General features: G+C 41.3%; 1 protein-coding gene across 1 annotated transcript in view; it reads right to left on the minus strand.

The window, feature by feature from the left end:
• The window catches only part of LOC138665089 (BPI fold-containing family B member 4-like), a 171776-nt gene extending 165514 nt beyond the window's left edge, over positions 1–6262 (minus strand). Inside the window, exon 1 of the mRNA XM_069752262.1 lies at positions 6189–6262. The gene's annotated coding sequence lies outside the window, so the exon portion shown is untranslated. The remainder of the gene's footprint in view (positions 1–6188) is intronic.
• Positions 6263–6505: the final 243 nt, after the last annotated feature.

Below are 6505 nucleotides of genomic sequence, written 5' to 3' on the forward strand. Positions count from 1 at the left end.
CTTCTTGATGTAGCATATCTGGGGTCACACAGGGATTCAGCTTTTGGCTGCAGGGTCCAAAAGCCTGGGACATGGAATAGATGGCAGGATCCTTTCGAGTTAAGTCAGGTGGCGGTGAACATCTTCTTTGTGCCAAGCCAGCTCCTCCCTTCTTCTACAACTTGCTCGTCCAATCAGTCTCTTCCTTTCCTATTCCTACTGTTCCAGGATGTAAAGAGGAACAAAAGCTGCGGGAGTTATAATGCAGGGTGGTGCAATACTCTAACCCCTTTGTAATTAGCTTTATTATACAATACCTTACACTTCTCCCTATCTTGTGCATACTGAAATGTGTTTTTTTTTACTTTACTTCCTGAGACTTTTTATTTGAGATTAGTCTCAAATAAAAATTCGCAGGAGAATGGGGTTGGAGTCACTTCTAGTGCTACTCCTTCAACAAGATGTCATCAGGGAGCAGCGCTGCAGCTACTTCCTAGAGTTCTTGCATCGCCACCCTCTGAAGATGCTATGGATTCATAGTGATAGAAGCATGTGGGAGAGGTGAGCTCAGCGTCAGCGCCAACTGTCTGTTTCTATCTCCGCCACATCTTCTAACTGAGAAACAAGGCATAGTCAGGGGGCAGAGATAGATGCAGTGAGTGATATCAGCGGCGCCCCACAGCTTCTACCACCTCTGGTGATCATTCGTTTGAGGATGATGCTGGTGTCACTCACTGCTTCTATCTCTGCCTCCTGATGACATCTTTCACAAATAGAAGATGAGGCGATGGAGATGGAAGCAGTGTGTGGCTGCTGCCCTCACAGCATATATCAGCACAGTGGAAGCAAGACCTAATCATAGAGTGGTGATGCAGGAAACTCTAATAAGTAACTGTAGTGCCGCCTCCTGATGTCCTGTTCTAGGAAGTGCAATAGACGCTGCAGGGAAGTCACTGCAGACCCAGTGTCCTGTGACACTCTGTTTGAGATTATCATACAAAAAGTCACAGGAAGTGAAAAAACAACTTAGGGATTGGCTAAATAGGTAGAAATGTAGGATAATGTACACACGTGGTCAAAATTGTTGGTACCCCTCGTTTAAGGACATTGTGGGTTTTTCTGTCATTAAACGAGGGGTACCAACAATTTTGACCATGTGTGTATAACAAAACTAATTGCAAAGGTGGTTAGGGTGTAAAGATAGATATTTAGAAAGGACATTTTAAGTACTGGACTGCCCCATTAATGTCTGCTGCTGTGAATGCCTGCTAATTCCTAGAAGCAGTGTAGGGAGATGGATTGGACTAGTGGTACCTCTTGTATCAGGGCTGGAACTATTGGGGCTGTCACCATTGTTGTCGGGAGAGCACTTTGTGACTTGGACAGACCCTTGCACTTGACTACAGAGGGCGGGCCAAATAAAAAAAAGGACAGAGCGCGGGAAAGCGAGGTCGCTGGCAGGAAGACAGGGTGCACAGGAAGAGAAGGTTGACTCACTCTCCGCAGCACAGCGCAAGGAGACCAGGCCATAAAGCAGACTGTCGTCACACGCACAGCCAGACTTCTAGCAGTGTGTAACTGTGTGCTCTCTCACCTCCTATACTGGGGAGACGTCCCATACCGTACCGATGACTGTACACGGTGCGCGCTGTAGGCCTAACTGGGGTAAACATGCAGAGTCGGCCAGCATATCCCCGGGCCCCGTTGCTGACCTTCATCCTCCTACACCGGCACCCCAGATGCCTCCTCCATGGACACTTCGCTCTGGTACGACAAGGCTACACCTAGGAGAGTCTGGATACGTCGCGGCTGTCAGGAGACAGTTCGCATTCATCCAGGACCTGGTCAGAGACTTCACACATCCCCTACTTCGCCACCGTGGGATCTCCAAACCTTCATCCTCTGGAGACTTCAGACTCATAAGTTTATCCGTTTATTGAACACTTCTTCCCGTCCTGAACCTTTACCCCCATACCTTCCTTATTCACTCCCTGCATAGAGCATTTCCTGTATTAAACACCTGTGAACTCTTGATCTGCCTCCTGCTGGTCACCGCATCCTGCGTTCCTGCTTAACCTTACAGCAGCAGTCTGTGTACACATAGCACCTATAGCACGTGTTACACAAAATGAAAGTATTAAAACTTTACCTTTTTACAATTATTAAAAAAAAATAATTCCTTTTAGGAACTTGTGCCTTGCTGAGATCATGAGTTGCTTTGTACAAATGTAGTGCAGCTACAACGTTCTTGGCATTGACGCTCACAACAATGCAAAATTGCAGCTGTCGGGCATCCGTCCAGTGGGAGATTTGCTGCTTGATGTATCACCCATACTCACAAATTGTAAAACAGCTTGGCAGTGCTTAAACTTTCAAGAATGAATAGATTCAGTACAGGAAGTGGTTGCAACATTGTGCTCTGTTACTGTTTCTGATGGGGTCCAATCATGTCCAAAGAGGAAGGTGTAATAGGAGTTGCTTACCACCTGATGTTGAAACCAGACTCTCACCCTGCCTGGAAGCTTCTTAACCTCTGGTTGTGATTGTGCATTTCTGACACTGAAACCATTAACCCAATAGGCTGTGAAAGACATGTACTGTCCCAGTCTAAAATTGCTGCTCCACATGTCAATGTTGCAGTGAACTTTTAAGATTAATGCCAAATATAGAGAATGATCTCCTGCTCATAAAAGCACAGATCAATTACACCTTTTCGAGACAATTTATGGGGGTTGGGTACCTTCCAGCAAGACTGAGTATATGCCATTATTTTTCAAAATTCACTGGAATCTGAATGGTGCAGCAACTGCACCCCAAGTAACTTTACCAGGTGGGGGTTGAGTTGGCACACAAATGGATAGCTGGTAGAATAAGCTTGTCTCCTGGCCAATCAGGTATGGATATGGAGAGTGTGATTGAGAAGGAGGAATACAACAGTCAGCTGATGACTGAGGATGATGACACCAACTATGCAATACTTGAATATGCAGCCATTCTATCAGAAAGATGAGCACATTTAAAAGGGTTAAGAGGACAGCTTGAGCCTTGCCTATATTGCTGGATAGGTTGTAAAAAAGTGTCTTCCAAAAAGTAGTTACCGTACATATTCAGAAAGACAAATGCAGCAATAGATCCCAGCATTGGTGTGGTGTGTATGGGTGTCATATTTGACTACTGAAACAGGTGTGCCAAAAAATATAGTAACTGTTATTTGGATTTTCTAAAACATTTTTATCAGTTTTTTACAGTATTATCTTTCTCTTCCTTTAAAGCACAAAAGATATTCATTATATACAAACAGGTACGGTATCCACCATCCGCCCAAAAAGCTCTTATTAACTAGTGATGAGCGAGTATACTCGTTGCTCCTGCTTTCCCCAGCACGCTCAGGTGACCTCCGAGTATTTGTTAGTGCTTGGAGATTTCGTTTTTGTTGACGCAGCTGCATGACTTGTGACTGCTAGACAGGCTGAATACATGTGAGGAATGCCTGTTTGTTAGGGAATTCTCACATTTATTCAGGCTGTCCAGCAGCCGTAAATCATGCAGCTGAGGCGATGAAAACTAAATCTCCGAGCACGCCAAAATACTCGGAGATCACCTGAGAGTGCTCAGGGAGACCTGAGCAACAATGCTACTCGCCCATCACAATTACTTACTTAAGATCATTATTTACTGGTATGCTCTAAAAATAGACGTAGTTAAATACAAAGGGAAGCACTTGGCCAAATAAGGGATTTTTGGGCAGATGTTGAATATCTGTTTGTATATACTGAATTGTTCCACTTGGGAACAGGACCTAGGATCCATCCGTGCACTGCGCCCATTGTGAAAAACTACCCGTTCTGGTGAGCTGATGTGAATTTTTGTTAATTGTATAATTGTACATAATACGATGTGTCAGCAAGGTAGCATTTTCATTTAGCTAGTAACAAAAATCAAGTAACTGCAAAAGGCCAGGAATGTGAAATTTGACTGGTAAAGCGTAATAAAAAAAACCACTAGTTTGCGACATGCACTCTTCGTGAGGTAGACAATCGCGGTTTGGATTTTGGCTAATTTCCTTTTGTATTTTTTAATACAATTAGTCCTTCCTTCACATAAAGGATTACACAAGAAATTTAAAAACTCGGTCACGTGTGACAAACTCATTTTCACTGACACTGAGTTTGCATTACATTTTGTAAGAAATGTTGTGTGAGCTTCCTGCTTTCTAGTCCATTAAAAATGCAGAAAAGTGTGTTATTCATGCAAGATGCCAGGAAAACCATATCACTGATCAATCACCCTGGCACCTCTCCTTTCTCACCGTATCAATTCCTCTATTAATTGAAATCTTTATATTAAAGCTCATGCAGACATCAGTCGATTTCGGCCCAATCTTGGACCATAGTGCACCGACTGGTTGTGGTTTTCCTGACCTGAGCTTGAAAGCGTTAGCATTACATGCTGGGACTGATTGGCACAGACGTCTGCATGAACCTTTATTCACATAGTACTACTCTCATCTTCTGCACTGCTATAAATATGCAACTCGCACTGTCTGAAGTATTTCTGCACTGTTTTAGGGCATTTTTTCAGATATCTATGGCTGACCTATAAGCTCTTAAGTTCTCCCACTACCCAAAATCACCCTAAAATAACTGTATTCCCTGCCTTGGGTTTACAGGTAAATATAGGCAGTGGTTTTCCTTCCTGATTAGCTATGCTCTTTGATATGATGTTTTAGCTGCAAGGCATTACAAGTCATATGAATTTTCTCTGGCTGATGCAGTCTTCTTCTTTCAATAAAATGGCAGTGGGCAATATTTTTTATATTTGCAGCTAATCGAATTGCAAGTTGTTCGAATTTACTAAGACAGATGGATTTGAAACAAATTCTACAGAAGTTTGGTTGGCACTGAATTGATTTTGCTCACCTCTAGTATACAGTGTTATTCCTATTTGGACTCTCATAGAGGACATTTGAACACATTGGCCAGTGCAATACCAGAAGACTAATCCCAATTTTTAGAAACAATTTCATAACATTCAACATTTCCACAAAAAAAGGAATATAGGTTCAATTATCCCATTTTGCCTCAGATGCCTCCACATCATAGTTATTATCCCTTAGGCTGGAATTGGTCTCTTTACTGTGTTTCATAAACCATGACATAGTTTGCCCTATGGATACAGCATCCAATTGCTCTATGGTTGCAACAACTGGAGAACAATGGCTCAGTGATTAGCACTGTAAACTTGTGCTACTGGGGTCCTTGGTTCAAATCCCACCAATGACAACATCTTCAAGGTGATTGTATATTCTCCCCTTGTTTGTGTGAGTTTCCTCTTGGTTCTCTGCTTTCTTTCCCACATTCCAAAATCATACTGAAATGGAATTTAGATTGCGAGCCCCAATTGAGACAGTGATGATAATGTATATAACATGCTATGGTTTATAATAGCGTTATATAAGCAAGTAAAATGGATAAATTAACTTCCATTCTTAGAGATTCAGACCACTATTCTTTTTTATGCTTACACTTAGATACTTTCGAATTTACTGATATCAGCTTCATAGATATCCACGGCCATGAATGCTACAATAATCTACATTATAATGAATTCTTCAAAAGTACCTTACCACAAAAAAACAATTAAACACATCCTATATTTTAGTACAGACATAGGATGTTCAAACTATATTGACAATTCCAATTAAATAATAAACTAAAAGTATGATTTTTGAACATGAAGATAGCAAAGTAGTGTACAATATCCATATTCAGATAATAGGAATGTGAGATATCATTTGGAGAATAATGCAGGTTTAATGTAGATTTACACTGGCCGATTATAATTATCGTGAACAAGTGTTCCTTGGAATCTTTGCTTCTTTGATAATTCAGCAGTGTAAGCAGGCTGACAATTGGCCGATGAACAAGCAAAACACTTATTCATCTGGTGAAATTACTTTTAAGCTGGCTTGAAATTCATTGTCCTTGGCAGCACATCGTCTTGTGTGAATAGGACAATTTGCAGTTGAGAATAATGGCAGTCTATGCTCTCAGAACATATTACATAAGAAATGCGGTCTGCCTGTCTAAACAGGCTATTTAACACCTGCTAATCAGCAGTCAAGTCGTAATTGCCACAAGTTGGGTAATGTAAAGTGGCCCTTTATCACTAAACTCTCCAAATGTCAGCATTGCATTCATATTACTTACTTTTTTAAATCATGCACAAAATTTGCTTGTCTTTTAGTTCATCTTCTAGTGCAAAACAGCAAAGAACTGATAGCGAGCCTTATATAATGAACCCTATTGCAACCTATAATCCTTCTTAGTGAGAACAATGTAAAATTCACTGAGGTCACTTGTGATTTCCAAAACAACTATGAGAAATCAGGAGAGATTACAACATAACAGGTCTGGTGTTTTTCTGGATTATATTACACATTCACAAGGGCATCAAAGTATTGTCCATGCCTTTAGCAGAAGTATATGCACTGGACTTCAATTAGCTGAATAGAAAATGTAAAGAA

Source organism: Ranitomeya imitator, chromosome 2 (genome assembly GCF_032444005.1).
Source record: "Ranitomeya imitator isolate aRanImi1 chromosome 2, aRanImi1.pri, whole genome shotgun sequence".
NCBI classification, from domain to species: domain Eukaryota; kingdom Metazoa; phylum Chordata; class Amphibia; order Anura; family Dendrobatidae; genus Ranitomeya; species Ranitomeya imitator.